We start from the raw sequence: 20,254 nt of genomic DNA, 5'->3' as shown, positions 1-20,254 counted from the left end.
CCAGTCTGACTCTCTGCTTAAATAAAGCTTGATTGAAATGACTAAACCTCGGCCCCAGCTGCACTAAAGGTGGATCATTAGAGGAAGTGCTTTTCAACATGGACAGCTTATGATACATTATTATTACATTGTGATACATTGTTAGAGAAAAGATTAACTTTGATGGGCTTCTGTATGCATGTGTGTGTGAGAGAGACAGCGAGAGAGAGAGAGCAAGAGAGAGAGACGCTGTGAGATTACAATATGAAACCACACAGGACATGAGTGGGATCTGTTTGCTCACTTTTTGGCGAGAGAGAGAGAGCGAGAGAGAGAGAGAAGCTGTGAGATTACAATATGAAACTGCACAGGACATTAGTGGGATCTATTTACTCACTTTTTGGCAAGAGATAGAGAGAGAGAGAGAGAGAGAGAGAGAGAGAGTAAGGGAGGTAGGAACAGCTAGCGTGTAAATAAAGACAAAGTGCAGAAGACAAATTAATGGAAAGACAGATAGAGAGAGTCAAACAAAAGAGAGAGAGAGAAAGGTAGGGACAGATAGCGTGTAGATAGAGACAGAGTGTAGAAGACAAATTGATGGAAAGACAGATAGAGAGAGTCAAACAAAAGAGAGCGAGAGAGAGAGAGAGACGCTGTGAGATTACAATATGAAACCACACAGGACATGAGTGGGATCTGTTTTCTCACTTTTTGGCGAGAGAGAGAGAGAGAGAGAGAGAGAGAGATATGCTGTGAGATTAAAATATGAAACAGTACAGGACATTAGTGGGATCTATTTACTCACTTTTTGGCAAAAGAGAGAGAGAGAGAGAGAGGTAGGGACAGATAGCATGTAGATAGAGACAGAGTGTAGAAGACAAATTGATGGAAAGACAGATAGAGACAGTCAAACAAAAGAGAGAGAGAGAGAGAGAGAGAGAGAGAGAGATGCTGTGAGATTACAATATGAAACTGTACAGGACATTAGTGGGATCTATTTACTCACTTTTTGGCAAAAGAGAGAGAGAGAGAGAGAGAGAGGTAGGGACAGATAGCATGTAGATAGAGACAGAGTGTAGAAGACAAATTGATGGAAAGACAGATAGAGAGAGTTGGACAAAAGAGAGAGAGAGAGAGAGAGAGAGAGACGCTGTGAGATTACAATATGAAACCACACAGGACATGAGTGGGATCTGTTTTCTCACTTTTTGGCGAGAGAGAGAGAGAGAGAGAGAGAGAGAGAGGGTAAGGGAGGTAGGAACAGCTAGCGTGTAAATAAAGACAAAGTGCAGAAGACAAATTAATGGAAAGACAGATAGAGAGAGTCAAACAAAAGAGAGAGAGAGAGAGAGAGAGAGAGAGAGAGAGAGAGATATGCTGTGAGATTAAAATATGAAACAGTACAGGACATTAGTGGGATCTATTTACTCACTTTTTGGCAAAAGAGAGAGAGAGAGAGAGAGAGAGACAGGTAGCGTGTAGATAGAGACAAAGTGCAGAAGACAAATTATTGGAAAGACAGATAGAGACAGTCAAACAAAAGAGAGAGAGAGTGAGAGAGACGCTGTGAGATTACAATATGAAACTGTACAGGACATTAATGGGATCTATTTACTCACTTTTTGGCAAAAGAGAGAGAGAGAGAGAGAGAGAGAGAGGTAGGGACAGATAGCATGTAGATAGAGACAGAGTGTAGAAGACAAATTGATGGAAAGACAGATAGAGAGAGTTGGACAAAAGAGAGAGAGAGAGAGAGAGAGAGAGATGCTGTGAGATTACAATATGAAACCACACAGGACATGAGTGGGATCTGTTTTCTCACTTTTTGGCGAGAGAGAGAGAGAGAGAGAGAGAGAGAGAGGGTAAGGGAGGTAGGAACAGCTAGCGTGTAAATAAAGACAAAGTGCAGAAGACAAATTAATGGAAAGACAGATAGAGAGAGTCAAACAAAAGAGAGAGAGAGAGAGAGAGAGAGAGAGATGCTTTGAGATTAAAATATGAAACAGTACAGGACATTAGTGGGATCTATTTACTCACTTTTTGGCAAAAGAGAGAGAGAGAGAGAGAGAGAGAGAGAGAGAGAGAGAGACAGGTAGCGTGTAGATAGAGACAAAGTGCAGAAGACAAATTATTGGAAAGACAGATAGAGAGAGTCAAACAAAAGAGAGAGAGTGAGAGAGACGCTGTGAGATTACAATATGAAACTGTACAGGACATTAGTGGGATCTATTTACTCACTTTTTGGCAAAAGAGAGAGAGAGAGAGAGAGAGAGAGAGAGAGAGAGAGAGGTAGGGACAGATAGCATGTAGATAGAGACAGAGTGTAGAAGACAAATTGATGGAAAGACAGATAGAGAGAGTTGGACAAAAGAGAGAGAGAGAGAGAGAGACGCTGTGAGATTACAATATGAAACCACACAGGACATGAGTGGGATCTGTTTTCTCACTTTTTGGCGAGAGAGAGAGAGAGAGAGAGAGAGAGGTAGGGACAGATAGCGTGTAGATAGAGACAGAGTGTAGAAGACAAATTGATGGAAAGACAAATAGAGAGAGTTAGGCAAAAGAGAGAGAGAGAGAGAGAGAGAGAGATGACATGAGATATTTATAGCTGTTTTAATGGAGAATGATGTGAATGTGATTTTTTTCTATGCTCTGGGTACGTTGTGTAATCTGTTGCTTTAGTGCACACACTCGATCCAAACCAATCTCCATGTGAAGCAGGACACAGTCCAGAGCCACAGCCAGCAGCTGAAGGTGAAGGAGCTCGCTCATGGTCCCAGCAGTGGCTCTGGAGCAGCGCGGGAATCTCGGCTCAAGATTATTGAGCTTACTTTGTGAAAATGACCTTTTTCTGTAACGTGTGTGTGTGTGTGTGTGTGTGTGTGTGTGTGTGTGTGTGTTAAAAATATCTGATGAATTTGTTCTGTTTACTCATGTCAAGAATACTATCTGTTTTTAAGACTTACATCACGACAAAGATTTATTTACTGTGATTGGCACAAATTAGCAAACAGAGGTTTTTGTATCGCTCTATTAGCATTATAGACACCAAGGTGACAGGATATCTCGAACAAAAATACTTTAATTTGCTCTGGAGATATCTTAAATTTTTTAATTGATGACTCGTTCTGTTCATTCAGTTAAATGCTGTCTATCCCAGAACAGACTGTATATCCCGCCCCCAGGGGCGTGTCTTAGCAGAAAACATGGGTGCGTTTTGTACCGTGTCTCTTCCACCACACAAGAAAAAGAAAAAATGGTTGAGGTGTATTCACGGTTTATTCCCGACATGTAGGATATCATCCACCTTACGAAGCTGACAGGCTTTGCGAAAGCAGTGGCGAGAAATCCTTCCCAGTGCTGTTAGCTAATTAGCTAGTTCATTAAGCGACTGTCAATTTGTTTGTTCAAATTCAACTCAAATGCTTCTCAGTCAAAGGCTTCACCATGCAGTGCTGTAGTCAAGTCACTAAACATCGAGTCCGAGTCCAGTCTCGAATCCCCAGTGTTCAAGTCCAAGTCATTAAAGAAAATTTCGAGTCAAGTCCGAGTCGAGTCCACTGTTGATCTGAGTCGAGTCCGACTCAAGCCCCACCCACTATCAACAGGGCAAATAACATGAGAGAGGGTTAACACTAGCTAGTTCATTGCTCAGCAAGCAAGCCCCGCCCACTATCAACAGAGCAATGAACATAGCATGTCACTTCCTTCTCTGGGTGGAGTCTTACCAAATGACGATTGAAGTTCGAGGTTGTCCCCGTCGTCTCCTCGATAGTTCTTCTACATATGGAACACATACAGTAGCAGTGCATGTTTTCCCACTGCACGAGAAGTCTGTATAAGAAAAGCGGACAATCCTAGGGGCTTCTCTCCAGGCATTTTAGCGCCATTAACATTAGTTTGTTCCTGAACAGGTGAATGTGCATTCTCTTGTACAAAATTAGTATAAAAATGAATGTAGGTATAAATATCTTATGCCAAATTATTATGGCATCTCATCTCATCTCATTATCTCTAGCCGCTTTATCCTGTTCTACAGGGTCGCAGGCAAGCTGGAGCCTATCCCAGCTGACTACGGGCGAAAGGCGGGGTACACCCTGGACAAGTTGCCAGGTCATCACAGGGCTGACACATAGACACAGACAACCATTCACACTCACATTCACACCTACGGTCAATTTAGAGTCACCAGTTAACCTAACCTGCATGTCTTTGGACTGTGGGGGAAACCGGAGCACCCGGAGGAAACCCACGCGGACACGGGGAGAACATGCAAACTCCGCACAGAAAGGCCCTCGCCGGCCACGGGGCTCGAACCCGGACCTTCTTGCTGTGAGGTGACAGCGCTAACCACTACACCGCCGTGCCACCCACTTATTATGACATGTTACAAAAAATAAACAAAAAATCAGAGTCCTCGTCTCCAACTGACGAGTTCGAAATGCAGAAGTCCAAGTCCAAGTCCGAGTCATCAGCGCTCAAGTCCAAGTCAAGTCACAAGTCCTTAAAATTAGGGCACGAGTCGGACTCAAGTCCGAGTCCTGGACTCGAGTACTACAAGCCTGTCACCATGCCACCACTCTGACTTCCTGTTTCAAAATGAACTATAGCAAATTAGCAAACACTGAAACTAATTATGGCTCTTGAGTCATTTTATGAGGATTTTCAGTAATTTGATGCGAGCTAAAAAAAAAAAGATTGAAAATAGCCTGGAGAGATGAATCCTTCCTGTTAAATCCCTTCATTGGTTCAACAAAGAGAAGTTTCTTCATAACCGGGGGTTAAAAAAAAACTGCTTTTCAGCCTCCTTACTCTCTGGAAAGTGTTGACACAACTGCACAACATCACTGCAAGCAATTTAGCTGAGAATTTCATCATATTAAATAAATCCATAAAGCAATAAGTAACAAGAGACACATTCCAAAGAATAGCTTTTTTGAGATGCAAAATGTTTTTCCCTACGCTGGACTGAACAAAATATTAGTAAGATATTATCTATTGACTAGTTTACCAGTGTAATCTTGGGATTTAAGCTCATAACCTGTTATGTACAGGATACTTAGTGCTATGAAATGTTTTGCTACTGTTGTAGTTATCATTTCCTCCAGGAACACCATTTCCCAGAATCCCCTGCTGACAAACACACCCCTCCCCTCCTTTCTTGAAAGTTTGTTGATCACACTCACCTGCTCCTTGTGTACAACTAATCACCTCTTCAGTCTTGTGTTGTTTGCCTCCATCAGTCTTTTTGTTTTTATCTCGTTTGGACCAAACTCTTTTCTTCTCTTTTTTTTAAACTCATTTGGTTATTTCACGGTGGTGTAGTGGTTAGCGCTGTCGCCTCACAGCAAGAAGGTCCGGGTTCGAGCCCCGTGGCCGGCGAGGGCTTTTCTGTGTGGAGTTTGCATGTTCTCCCCGTGTCCGCATAGGTTTCCTCTGGGTGCTCCGGTTTCCCCCACAGTCCAAAGACATGCAGGTTAGGTTAACTGGTGACTCTAAATTGACTGTAGGTGTGAATGTGAGTGTGAATGGTTGTCTGTGTCTATGTGTCAGTCCTGTGATGACCTGGCAACTTGTCCAGGGTGTACCCCGCCTTTCGCCCGTAGTCAGCTGGGATAGGCTCCAGCTTGCTTGCGACCCTGTAGGACAGGATAAAGCAGCTAGAGATAATGGATGGTTATTTCACTTTGATCTTCTTTGCCTGACTTTTTTTTTTTTTTTAAATTACATCAACTTGACCTGGTCTGATCATGTACGTTTGAGAAGCCATGGGCTAAAGGTTTGAGAAGCAGGTCTGGGACCAAAAGGCGACTGGGTCAATTCCCTGAGACCATCAGGACAAATGTGTGGGTGGGGGAGTGAATGAACAGCCCTTTCTCTACATCCATGGCTGAAGTGCCCTTGAGCAAGGCACCTAACCCCCAAATGCTCCCCAGGTGCTGTAGAGCAGCTGTTCACTGGTGTGTTTGTGTTCATTTGTTCTTCATGTTCTCTCTGCTTCCAGTGAATTAAATGCAGAGAAAGAATTTCACTGTGCTGTAATTTTTTTTGTTGTTGCTGCTGTTGTTCCTTGTATTGTGAATTTATGCCTCGATGAATGAATAAGAAAAAAAAGTCATTAGCAATGGACGGTCTTCAGAAAAATGTGCTGTGAGTTGGAGAAGCCAAACCAGCTCTTTGCTTTACGTTATTTATAAAATGTAAAATGAGTGTCAGAATAAAAATCACATTGATATAAATACTCATGAATGTAACAAAAGCTTGAAAATATTATAAATATTGGCTGGCTTTTTTTTTCGTGGTATATCAGATATATTCCATTCAGCTAGCATGATACTGAATGAGTCGAAGACAAGTAGTTGAATGGAATATATCTGATATACTACAAAAAAAGCCAGCCAATATTATTATTATTATTCTACAGGGGTTGCAGGCAAGCTGGAGCCTATCCCAGCTGACTACGGGCGAAAGGCGGGGTACACCCTGGACAAGTCGCCAGGTCATCACAGGGCTGACACATAGACACAGACAACCATTCACACCTACGGTCAATTTAGAGTCACCAGTTAACCTAACCTGCATGTCTTTGGACTGTGGGGGAAACCGGAGCACCCGGAGGAAACCCACGCGGACACGGGGAGAACATGTAAACTCCACACAGAAAGGCCCTTACCGGCCACGGGGCTCGAACCCGGACCTTCTCGCTATGAGGCAACAGCGCTAACCACTACACCACCGTGCAGCCCATTATTATTATTATTATACATACACATTCCTGTCAAGGTGCTCGATGCGTCTTTCTCTTTCAAAATTCTCTCAAAATCTTCCGTATTTAATGAAGCACACCTGCAAGCCATTTGCTTACAAATTGTCCCAGTCGCTCATTAGTGCGGAAGTCTTACGTCTCCGACATGTGACGTCATGTTGTCTTGACAACCGTGCAATATCGTAAACCATATTCAACGCTCATTCTCCATTGGGTAGCGTGATGTAATGCATGTAGGATAAGTGATACGCTAACAATATCGCATGCTATCAAACCCGCTAGAAGGGAATAGAACAAGTTTTTATTCCATGGACAAAGTGTCCTGTATGTATAATATTACAGTATATTCAATGCTTTGTCCTACCTACTGTAGCACAAAGTGCTGAAAAAGTTAATGCTGGCTAAAACAGAAAGGTGTCAGCATTAAGTTTTTCCTGAACAGTTTGTGCTTCAGTAGCTCTTCTGCAGGATTGGACCATATGAGCTAGCCTTCATGCCCCATGCGAATCAATGAGCCTTTGACCTCCATGACCCTGTCACCGGTTCACCGGTTGTCCTTTGGATCCTTGGACTACTTTTTGTAGGTACTGACCACAGCATACCAGGAACACCCCACAAGATGTGCCATTATGGAGATGCTCAGACCCAGTCATCTCGCCATCACAATTTGGCCCTTGTCAAAGTCGCTCAGATCCATTTTTCCTGCTTCCAACACATCAACTTCAAGAACTGACTGTTCTCTTGCTGTATAATACATCCCACCTCTTGACAGGTGCCACTGTAATGAGAGAATCAGTGTTATTCACTACTTCACCTGTCAGTGGTCATAATGTTATGGTGTATGTGTGTGCATGTATAATGTTCATTTTTTAACACTTTACAACTAGAGCTCACACACACACCATCACCACCACCAACCCCATTCACTTCACAATCATGAAAAGTCTCGAAATGTGGCAGCTCTGACACTGTGACGAGCCTGAAATGCTCCGATTATTTTCTGGCGAGTCAGAAATTTTTGCCATGTGTGAAACATTGCTATGACAAGAAATGACACGTCTCATGCGGAGAAGGCGGGATTCAGGCAGATGTCTTGGATGATTCACACGGGAGCAGGATCCTGGAATTAAATGGAGAAGCTCGAGGTCACATGCCAGCTCATCACTGCCTGATTGAGAGGCCTGAGGACCTTCGGGCTGCACACTGTAAAATACAGACAGAGCGAAAGCATCAGGGGACTTCTGATCTCTTTTCCACAGTTAGGACTGAAATCACGTTCCTAGCGGCTTACTGTGTGTCTCTGGCTGATTTTGCACGCTCAGAGAGATCAGGTGCAGAGACTGGAAACCCTTTCTTTCTTTCAGCTATTTATTTACAGGCGATGAGATGAAGCTTGTAAAAAGCGATGGGCTTTTTAACGTTTCACATTTAACACTTTACATTAAGGTTGCCTTAAGTGACAAGATTTGATCTCATCTCATCTCATTATCTCTAGCCGCTTTATCCTTCTACAGGGTCGCAGGCAAACTGGAGCCTATCCCAGCTGACTACGGGCGAAAGGCGGGGTACACCCTGGACAAGTCGCCAGGTCATCACAGGGCTGACATGTAGAGACAAACAACCATTCACACTCACATTCACACCTACGGTCAATTTAGAGTCACCAGTTAACCTAACCTGCATGTCTTTGGACTGTGGGGGAAACCGGAGCACCCGGAGGAAACCCACGTGGACACGGGGAGAACATGCAAACTCCACACAGAAAGGCCCTCGCCGGCCACGGGGCTCGAACCCAGGACCTTCTTGCTGTGAGGCAACAGCGCTAACCACTACACCACCGTGCCGCCAAAATTTGTATCTTTTTTAAATAATAAAAGAATAAGCCAAATAATCAACATATTACATTATATTACATTACAGGCATTTAGCAGACGCTGTTATCCAGAGCGACATACAACATACCCAGAGCAGCCTGGGGAGCAGTTGGGGGTTAGTTGCCTTGCTCAAGGGCACTTCAGCCCAGGCTTGAAGTCTTACCCCTTACTCGAGTCCAATTCATGCCCTAATTTTAAGGACTTGTGACTTGACTTGGACTTGAGCACTGATGACTCAGACTCGTGCATTAACTGCATTTGGACTCATAAATTGGAGACGAGGACTCGGATTTTTTCTTTAAATTTGTAGCATGCCATAATAATTTAGCATAACATATTTATATTTGGGGCAGCACGGTGGTGTAGTGGTTAGCGCTGTCGCCTCACAGCACGAAGGTCTGGGTTCGAGGGCCTTTCTGTGTGGAGTTTGCATGTTCTCCCCGTGTCCGCGTGGGTTTCCTCCGGGTGCTCCGGTTTCCCCCACAGTCCAAAGACATGCAGGTTAGGTTAACTGGTGACTCTAAATTGACTGTAGGTGTGAATGGTTGTCTGTGTCTATGTGTCAGCCCTGTGATGACCTGGCGACTTGTCCAGGGTGTACCCCGCCTTTTGCCCGTAGTCAGCTGGGATAGGCTCCAGCTTGCCTGCGACCCTGTAGAACAGGATAAAGCGGCTAGAGATAATGAGATGAGATATTTATATTTATATCTACATTAATTTTTATACTAATTTCGTGCAAGAGAATGCACATTCACCTGTTCATACATCATGTTCAGGAACAAACTAATGTTAATGGTGCTAAAATGCCTGGAGAGACGCCCCAGGATTGTCCGCTTTGCTTATGCAGACTTCTCGTGCAGTGGGAAAACATGCACTGCTACAGTATGTGTTCCATATGTAGAAGAACTATTGAGGAGATGACGGGGACAACCTCGAACTTCAATCGCCATTTGGTAAGACTCCACCCAGAGAAGGAAGTGACACGCTATGTTCATTGCTCTGTTGATAGTGGGTGGGGCTTGCTTGCTGAGTGATGAACTAGCTAGTGTTAACCCTCTCTCATGTTATTTGCCCTGTTGATAGTGGGCGGGGCTTGCTGAGCGATGAACAAGCTATTTATCTGTAGCCTGTTAACTAAAATGAAGCAGTTGAACAGGAACGTTAGTCCGACACAGCAGCATAGACGCTTTCACATAAAGGCAGCACTGTCAAATGGTGCGGTTGGAGTCTTGTTCTCGGACTCGACTCAGATCAATAGTGGACTCGACTCGAAATTTTCTTTCATGACTCGGACTTGAACACTGGGGACTCAAGACTGGACTCAGACTCGAGGTTTAGTGACTCGACTACAACATTGCTTCAGGCATTCCTGCTGGTTCAGGGAATAAAATCGGTAACCTGCTTCTCTAACCTTTAGGCACATGCATGAATCAAGACTCATATCATCACTGACTAAAACAAATTCCACAATTATCACCATAAACAAAACCTTACTGAACATTTGTGATAAAATCCAGAAGAACAAACCAGAAAAATATTTTTGCTCATGTACGCAAATTTATTATTAAGTCATAGGTTGGAAAAACATTACTCGGTGTACAGAAGGTGCATCTCATTAACATTCAAACAAGCAAATGTTGATTGATGCACGTGCTATATTACGTGTGTTACACGTGTCACGCCGATTTCAGTGCCTCACTACACGTCCCTGAATGTGTAGTGACCTATGTACAAACATGGCCACCGTAAACCACAGTTCCTGTGCTCTGGCTGTAGAATCTTTTTTTTTTTTTGCTCATGAAGGTTCCTCATTGAGTGAAATGACCCGGACGTATTGAAGTAGAATCCTGTTTGAATTCTCTAAATTCTCAGGAAAGGTGCTTCAATGCTTCCTAACTTATCTCCTTTTGCAAAGGATACACTGGAGCATCCTTTACGAAAGGAAAGGAGATCATGCCGTCCCACAATTCCTTGTGGCAGCAGCAACATTTAAAGACCAGATTCAATAACTTCCTCCATCACATTAATTTCACAGCTGAGTGTAAGTGCAGTCGGATTCTTTTAGCGCTGCAGTTGTCTTTTCCTACACTCTTTTGAGTTCTCCTTCATATCCTTGACGCTTTCCATTGAAGTCAAGGAAAAGTGGTGAAGAAAGGACATGGAATGGATTTTTTTGACTATTCAGTGGTATAATATGATCAGCTTTGTGGCCAATAGACATACCAGCATGGACTACAACACTCAACACACACGAACGCTGTCATAATCATTCACCATCATACTAATCAATAAAATAAGCTCCTGGACTTAATCACAGCTATTCACACACACACACACACACACACACACAAAAAAAAAAAAAAAAAACAGCAACAACAACAACAACAACAAAAACCTCTGACATGGAGTATCACTCAGTGTAGAGGTTTTCCTGGCATCCCAAGTCTTGCTTACATGTTTGTACTGTATATCTTGAAATACAGTGTATATCTACAGTGTTGTGCATAATACACAACAATGGCATGTTAATATGGTTAAAAAATATCATGACCTCCTCTGGCTGGATGCTTGATTGGGTGATGGGAGCACACTCCTCAGCAATGATGAGATGCAGATGGGACCCTTAGGGCTGGCCAAGACAATTCAGTTACATTTCACTGGGTCTGGGACATGCGACAGAATGTCTGACGGCCGATTCCCTGCAGGCTACAATAGTCAGTCGAGGTCTCCACCCTCTCCACCAAAAGATTTCCTGTTGACTCCATGTAACTCAGAGGGACAGATTTGGGGGGGGGGGGGGAGAGGGAAAGAAAACACAGGTTGTTAGGTATGCCCAATGTCACCTGAATAAGTAGGAGCAGTATACATATTGCACTGAGTACAAGCAGGGACTCCGGCAACTAATTATGACAGCATAACTAAAAGGTGAGAGCCAGAAGGTAACACAGGCATGAGGGAGCCCCGGGACATAAAGCAGCCAGCCACAACACCGTCAACAAACTTGAGTGAGCAAGCGAGTGGGGACTGACAGCATCCATACATCCCAGTTTACCAAAACACTCTATGTCTGAGGACCCTCTAGATCTACACCTTTACCTCATAAACACCATTAACAAAAGGCTTGACTAAACAGATATGTTTTCAGCCTAGACTTAAATGCTGAGACTGTGTCTGATTCCCGAACATTACTTGGAAGGCTGTTCCATAACTGTGGGGCTTTGTAAGAAAAGGCTCTGCCCCCTGATGTAGCCTTCACTATACGAGGTACCAGCAGATAGCCTGCACCTTTTAATCTAAGTAGGCATGGCGGGTCATAGAGGAGCAGAAGTTCACTCAGGTACTGTGGCACAAGACCATTCAGTGCTTTAAAGGTCAATAGTAGTATTTTATAATCAATACGAAATTTGATTGGGAGCCAATGCAGTGTGGATAAGACAGGGGTGATGTGGTCATATTTTCTAGTTCTAGTAAGGACTCTTGCTGCTGCATTTTGAACGAACTGGAGCTTATTTATGCACTTATTGGAACATCCAGACAGTAAGGCATTACAATAATCCAACCTGGAGGTAACGAAAGCATGAACTAGTTTTTCCACGTTATGTAATGACATTAAATTTCTTATCTTAGCAATATTTCTGAGATGAAAGAAAGCTATCCGGGTGATGTTATCAATGTGAGTTTCGAATGAAAGACTGGGGTCAATAATCACTCCGAGGTCTTTTACTGCTGCACGTGAAGAAACAGAAAGGCCATCCAGAGTTACTGTGTAATCAGAAAACTTACTTCTAGCTGCATGTGGTCCTCGTACAAGTACTTCAGTTTTGTCAGAGTTAAGCAGAAGGAAATTAATAAGCATCCAGTGTCTAATGTCCTTAACACATTCCTCAATTCTATAAAGCTGGTGTCTCTCATCAGGTTTTGCAGAAACATTCAACTGTGTGTCATCAGCATAACAGTGGAAACTAATACAATGTTTACGAATAATATCACCCAGAAGTAACATATAGGCAAGGCAAGGCAAGTTTATTTATATAGCACATTTCATACACAGTGGCAGTTCAATGTGCTTTACAGAAGTAAAAGCAAAACAGTAAACAATAGAGAATAAATTTACATAAAATAAATGGGAAAAATATAATAAGAATTAAACAATAGTAGAAATAAAATAATAAAATGAAGTAGAAGTTCAAATAGGGGGAAAAATATATAGAGAAAAAAGCAGTGGACCCAAGACAGAACCATGTGGAACACCAAACTTTACCTCAGTACGTCTAGAAATATCACCATTTATATCAACATACTGATAACGATCAGTTAAATAAGACCTGAGCCAGGAGAGGGCTGTTCCCTTAACTCCCACAACATTTTCTAGTCTATCCAGAAGAATGGAATGATCAATGGTATCAAATGCTGCACTAAGGTCAAGCAACACAAGTAGTGAGACACAGCCCTGATCAGACACCAACAGTAGGTCGTTTACTACTTTAGCCAGAGCTGTTTCTGTGCTGTGATTAGGTCTAAATCCTGACTGATACATTGCATGGATGTTATTCCTATGTAAATATGAGCATAACTGCTGTTCCACAGCTTTTTCAAGGATCTTGGAGATAAAGGGGAGGTTTGATATTGGCCAATAATTGGACAGCTGACAGGGATCAAGGTCAGGTTTTTTAATCAGGGGTTTGATAACTGCTAGTTTAAAGGATTTGGGTACATAGCTAATCGTAAGAGAAGAATTTATTATTTTTAGAAGCGGTTCAATTACTTCAGGTATTATCTGTTTAAATAGACGTGTAGGTAAGGGATCTAGTACACAAGTTGAGGCTTTTGATGCGGAGAAAGTAATTCAGATTCATGAAAGTAATTCAGTTTCTTTAAGGGGAGTAAAACATTCTAACTGATGATCTGATAGAGTTAACTACAAGGTCACTTTCAGCATCTGACCTTAAATTAGTAATTTGAATTTTTTGTCGGATATTCTCAATTTTGTGCGCGGCACGGTGGTGTAGTGGTTAGCGCTGTTGCCTCACAGCAAGAAGGTCCTGGGTTTGAGCCCCGGGGCCGGCGAGGGCCTTTCTGTGTGGAGTTTGCATGTTCTCCCCGTGTCCGCGTGGGTTTCCTCCGGGTGCTCCGGTTTCCCCCACAGTCCAAAGACATGCAGGTTAGGTTAACTGGTGACTCTAAATTGACCTTAGGTGTGAGTGGTTGTCTGTGTGTCAGCCCTGTGATGACCTGGCGACTTGTCCAGGGTGTACCCCGCCTTTCGCCCGTAGTCAGCTGGGATAGGCTCCAGCTTGCCTGCGACCCTGTAGAAGGATAAAGCGGCTAGAGATAATGAGATGAGATATTCTCTCATCTCATCTCATTATCTCTAGCGGCTTTATCCTGTTCTACAGGGTCGCAGGCAAGCTGGAGCCTATCCCAGCTGACTACGGGCGAAAGGCGGGGTACACCCTGGACAAGTCACCAGGTCATCACAGGGCTGACACATAGACACAGACAACCATTCACACTCACATTCACACCTACGGTCAATTTAGAGTCACCAGTTAACCTAACCTGCATGTCTTTGGACTGTGGGGGAAACGGGAGCACCCGGAGGAAACCCACGCGGACACGGGGAGAACATGCAAACTCCGCACAGAAAGGCCCTTGCCGGCCCCAGGGCTCGAACCCAGGACCTTCTTGCTGTGAGGCGACAGCGCTAACCACTACACCACCGTGCCGCCCTGAGATATTCTCAATTTTGTCATTCAAAAATTCATGAAATCATTACTATTATATACTGCAGATGTGCATGTGTCTATAGTGGACTTATTCCTGGTTAATTTTGCGACAGTATTAAATAGGAATCTAGGATTATTTTTGTTATCTTCTATTAGGGAGGAGAGATATGTTGATCTAGCAGCACTAAGAGCTTTTCTATACTTCAGGAAGCTCTCCTTCCAAGCTAATTTGAACACTACCAATTTTGTTTGACACCATTTACGTTCCGATTTTTGAGTGGTTTGTTTTAATGTGCGAGTGTCATCATTATACCAGGGTGCTAATTTTTTGTCTCTGACCATTTTCCTTTTTAGAGGAGCTACAGTGGTGCTTAAAAGTTTGTGAACCCTTTAGAATTTTCTATATTTCTGCAAAAAAATGACCCAAAACATCATCAGATTTTCACACAAGTCCTAAAAGTAGACAAAGAGAACCCAGTGAAACAAATGAGACAAAAATATTATACCTGGTCATTTATTTATTGAGGAAAATGATCCAATATTACATGTCTGTGAGTGGCAAAAGTATGTGAACCTTTGCTTTCAGTATCTGGTGTGACCCCCTTGTGCAGCAATAACTGCAATTAAATGTTTCTGGTATCTGTTGATCAGTCCTGCACACCGGCTTGGACGAATTTTAGCCCATTCCTCCATACAGAACTGCTTCAACTCTGGGATGTTGGTGGGTTTCCTCACATGAACTGCTCGCTTCAGGTCCTTCCACAACATTTTGATTGGATTAAGGTCAGGACTTTGACTTGGCCATTCCAAAACATTCACTTTATTCTTCTTTAACCATTCTTTGGTAGAACGACTTGTGTGCTTAGGGTCGTTGTCTTGCTGCATGACCCACCTTCTCTTGAAATTCAGTTCGTGGACAGATGTCCTGACATTTTCCTTTAGAATTCGCTGGTATAATTCAGAATTCATTGTTCCATCAATGATGGCAAGCCGTCCTGGCCCAGATTCAGCAAAACAGGCCCAAAACACGATACTACCACCACCATGTTTCACAGATGGGATAAGGTTGTTATGCTGGAATGCAGTGTTTTCCTTTCTCCAAACTTAACGTTTCTCATTTAAACCAAATTGTTCTATTTTGGGCTCAGCCGTCCACAAAACATTTTTCCAATAGCCTTCTGGCTTGTCCACGTGATCTTTAGCAAACTGCAGACAAGCAGCAAGTTTTTTGGAGAGCAGTGGCATTCTCCTTGCAACCCTGCCATGCACACCATTGTTGTTCAGTGTTCTCCTGATGGTGGACTCATGAACATTAACATTAGCCAATGTGAGAGAGGCCTTCAGTTGCTTAGAAGTTACCCTGGGGTCCTTTGTGACCTCACCAATTATTACATGCCTTGCTCTTGGAGTGATCTTTGTTGGTCGACCACTCCTGGGGAGGGTAACAATGGTCTTGAATTTCCTCCATTTGTACACAATCTGTCTGACTGTGGATTGGTGGAGTCCACACTCTTTAGAGATGGTTTTGTAACCTTTTCCAGCCTGATGAACATCAACAACGCTTTTTCTGAGGTCCTCAGAAATCTCCTTTGTTCGTGCCATGATACACTTGCACAAACATGTGTTGTGAAGATCAGACTTTGATAGATCCCTGTTCTTTAAATAAAACAGGGTGTCCACTCACACCTGATTTGTCATCCAATTGATTGAAAACACCGGACTCTAATTTCACCTTCAAATTAACTGCTAATCCTAGAGGTTCACATACTTTTGCCACCCACAGATATGTAATATTGGATCATTTTCCTCAATAAATAAATGACCAAGTATCATATTTTTGTCTAATTTGTTTAACTGGGTTCTCTTTATCTACTTTTAGGGCTTGTGTGAAAATCTGATGATGTTTTGGGTCATATTTATGCAGAAATATAGAAAATTCTAAAGGGTTCACAAACTTTCAAGCACCACTGTACATTATCTAAAGTATGGCGGAATGTTGACTCTAAGCATTCAGTTGCCTGATCAAGTTATGCAGGGGCTGACAGTGACCCAATCAAAGTTGATAACTCTGGGAGATCATTTATAAAGCTCTGTGTAGTAGTTGACGTGAATGTACGTTTAACACAGTAGCGTGGTGAGGTGCATATATTATTACTCAGACATAGTTTGAATGAGATGAGATAATGATCTGAGATAACTTCAGACTGTGGAAGTATGACTATATTGTCTACATTTAACCTGAATGTTAGTATTAGATCAAGGGTGTGACCACCATTATGGGTCGGTCCTATGACATTCTGATTAATCCCTACTGAATCTAAAATGGACACAAACGCTGTTTTCAAAGGGACTTCTGGGTTATTGAAGTGAATATTAAAATCTCCGACAACTAAAGCTTTGTCTAAGGAAATAACCAGATCTGAGATAAAATCGGCAAATTCAGAAAGAAACTCAGAATATGGCCCCAGGGGCCTGTAAATAATAAGCAATGGAATTAACTGGGTAGACTTATTTTTCGAGGCTACATACATTATATGAGTATGAAGAACTTCAAATGTATTAAATTTATAACCAGGTTTGTGTGTTACACCTAGATAATTATTATAAATAACCGCGATGCCGGCGGCACGGTGGTGTAGTGGTTAGCGCTGTCGCCTCACAGCAAGAAGGTCCGGGTTCGAGCCCCGTGGTCGGCGAGGGCCTTTCTGTGCGGAGTTTGCATGTTCTCCCCGTGTCCGCGTGGGTTTCCTCCGGGTGCTCCGGTTTCCCCCACAGTCCAAAGACATGCAGGTTAGGTTAACTGGTGACTCTAAATTGACCGTAGGTGTGAATGTGAGTGTGAATGGTTGTCTGTGTCTATGTGTCAGCCCTGTGATGACCTGGCGACTTGTCCAGGGTGTACCCCGCCTTTCGCCCATAGTCAGCTGGGATAGGCTCCAGCTTGCCTGCTACCCTGTAGAAGGATAAAGCGGCTAGAGATAATGAGATGAGATGAGAAGCGCGATGCCTCCTCCTCTGCCAGTTAGACGAGGCTGGTGTATATAACTGTATCCAGGAGGACTCGCTTCATTTAATGCTATATATTCATTTGGCTTCATCCATGTTTCAGTTAAACAAAGTACATTAAACTCCTGATCAGTAATGAGTTCATTAACCATTAGTGCTTTAGATGTAAGAGATCTAATATTTAATAGCCCCACCTTTAGGTCAAAGGTGCTAGCAGCAGCTGTACAGTCAGTATGATCTAATTTTATTTTGATTAGGTTACTGGAGCAAACTCTCTGAATATTTCTACCTTTTTGTTGAGCTCGGGGAACAGACACAGTCTCGATGTAGTGGACCCTGAGTGATGACTATGTGCAGCTAACAGACAGTCGGTTTAGCCTGTTCGTCTGCTCCCTGGCCTTGGCTCTGGATTGTCAGAAATTAACTAGGCCTGTTCTGAGACTATGACCTATGCTGCAGGAAATGAGAGCAGCACCTTCCCGAGTGGGATGGATACCGTCCCACCCTAACAGGCCAGCAGTGCCCTCAAAATTAGCCCAATTATCTATAAAGCCCACACTGTTTTCAGAGCACCACCTGGACAGCCAGCAGTTCAGCGACCATAACCTGCTGTAAGCTATATCGCCACGCCGCATTGGGATAGGGCCAGAGCATACTACAGCATCGGACATCGCCTTCGCTAATTTAAACACCTCTACAAAAGTTACTCTTAGTAAAGCCTAGGTCACAACCGGACGTACGATTTTTTGGCCGTGCGATTTTTGGTGTTTCCCAAATCGCTGCGTTTTTTTGGTTCATGGAGAAAGACGCGCATTGGCCGTAAGTTTGTCTTGCAACCTGAAAAAAAACGTAAGCGCCCGTAGAGTTTGTTTGACATGACAAAGAACCTCTGCGGCCGGTCTGTGGCCAGTCTATGGCTTGAAAATCAGCATGTCACACGCACGCCCTCCGTGCGTTTCTTGCATTTTTTGCACATAGACCGACCGTAGGAGCATGTACGGCCGGTTGTGACCGAGGCATAACCTCAGACTGATGAAGGCGTATATCATTAGCTCCTGCATGGATAACTATCTTTGAGAACCTGTGCTTGCCTAGGACCCTAAGATTACCTGCTATGTCCAGTGCCCTGGCTCCCGGTATACACCTGACTAAAGCTGCTGGTGCCCCTAAAGGCTGAGCTAATTTCACGTGCCATATGATAGAGTCCCCTATAACCAGAGCTCTTTCAGGTTTCTCAGTGGGTGCATCACTAAGGAGAGCAAACCTGTTTGACACGTGACATGGAGAGGAGTGGTGCTCCCGTGGGCGAGCCTCAGCGGTAGCTTTGGCTTTACGCTTATGCCGCAGAGTCGTCACCCATTTGCCCCACTGTAAGGGCTCTAATGCCGGAGTTGGGGGATTACTATCTCCACCTAGGGCATCCAGACTTTCCCCAACAGAAACTATACTGTTCTCACACTCACTGACCTTCTCTAAAGCCTGGACACGTGCTTCTAACACTATAATCTTCTCTGTCAGAGAGCTAACTAATCTGCACTTATCACAAATAAAGCTATTGCTAGCGACGGAGGAAGAATGACTAAACATCCTGCACTCAGCACACTGAACAGGCTGAAGGTGTGCCATGATGAAAAGATTTACGTACCTTAATCGAAGATCTGTTGATATTAAAGCAGATCTGAAGTGGATGGCCTCCGCTTATGGTCTTTACACAGGAGGAGAGAAAAAGAAAGCTTCCGGTCTCAGTGTTCTTTTGAAAAAAGAGAGAGAGAGAGAAAAAAACGGAAAAAGGAAAGCGAAAGTGAAAAGTACAAAAAGGAAAGCGACAGTACAATAAAAATGAAGAGGATACTGGAAAATTATTTGTAGAAAAAAGTTAAAAAAGATTAGTAATTAACGCCAGCACTCACAGGAAAAAAGGACTCAGCACAAACAACTCAGGAACCAGGAAGTGCGTTCATGTGATCTATGTCCTTCCAGTTCATCTGATCTATGGCCTTCCGAGTTGCATCTGTAATATAAAGGGGTCATTTGAATCATGTGACAAATGATGATGCTTGATATCACCCTCCTAGAACCATTCTTTTGACCAGTACCAGTCACCCTGGAAACCTGTTCTTGACACAGCAATCCAACTTATTCAAATATCATTTTCACTAAAATGTAAAATGTACAAGAAAGCTACTCTTTCAGGATTGCTATCATCCATCCATTATCTGTAGCCACTTATCCTGTTCTACAGGGTCGCAGGCAAGCTGGAGCCTATCCCAGCTGACTACGGGCGAAAGGCAGGGTACACCCTGGACAAGTCACCAGGTCATCACAGGGCTGACACATAGACACAGACAACCATTCACATTCACACCTTCGGTCAATTTAGAGTCACCAGTTAACCGAACCTGCATGTCTTTGGACTGTGGGGGAAACCGGAGCACCCGGAGGAAACCCACGCAGAACATGCAAACTCCACACAGAAAGGCCCTCACCAGCTGCTGGGCTCGAACCCAGGACCTTCTTGCTGTGAGGCGACAGCGCTAACCACTACACCAATGTGCTGCCGGATTGCTATCATAGCTTTTTTTAAACAACCCGGGCCAAACTTCAAATCTGTGTCACTATCACCTGGTTCCTCTGAGTGGTACATCTAGGTGGGTCTGGCCCATGGGCTAATACTCATGAATTCTCAAATCTGATTGGTCAGAAGTTGAGTAATTTTCCACCACCTCAGCAGCTCTGTCTTGGACAGTACAGTAGTTCTGCCTGCAACATTTATATTAATGCACTCATTCTGATACGTTTTCATAACAGCTAATTCACAGAGACTTGGATGGTGGACGTGTTACATAAATGGATTTGAAAACGTCTGCTTTTTGTTGATATTGTGACGTTTTAAAGTGTGAAGT

The sequence above is a fragment of the Neoarius graeffei genome, chromosome 1 (assembly GCF_027579695.1).
Source record: "Neoarius graeffei isolate fNeoGra1 chromosome 1, fNeoGra1.pri, whole genome shotgun sequence".
Lineage (NCBI taxonomy): Eukaryota > Metazoa > Chordata > Actinopteri > Siluriformes > Ariidae > Neoarius > Neoarius graeffei.
Note: the sequence above shows the minus strand (reverse complement) of the source record.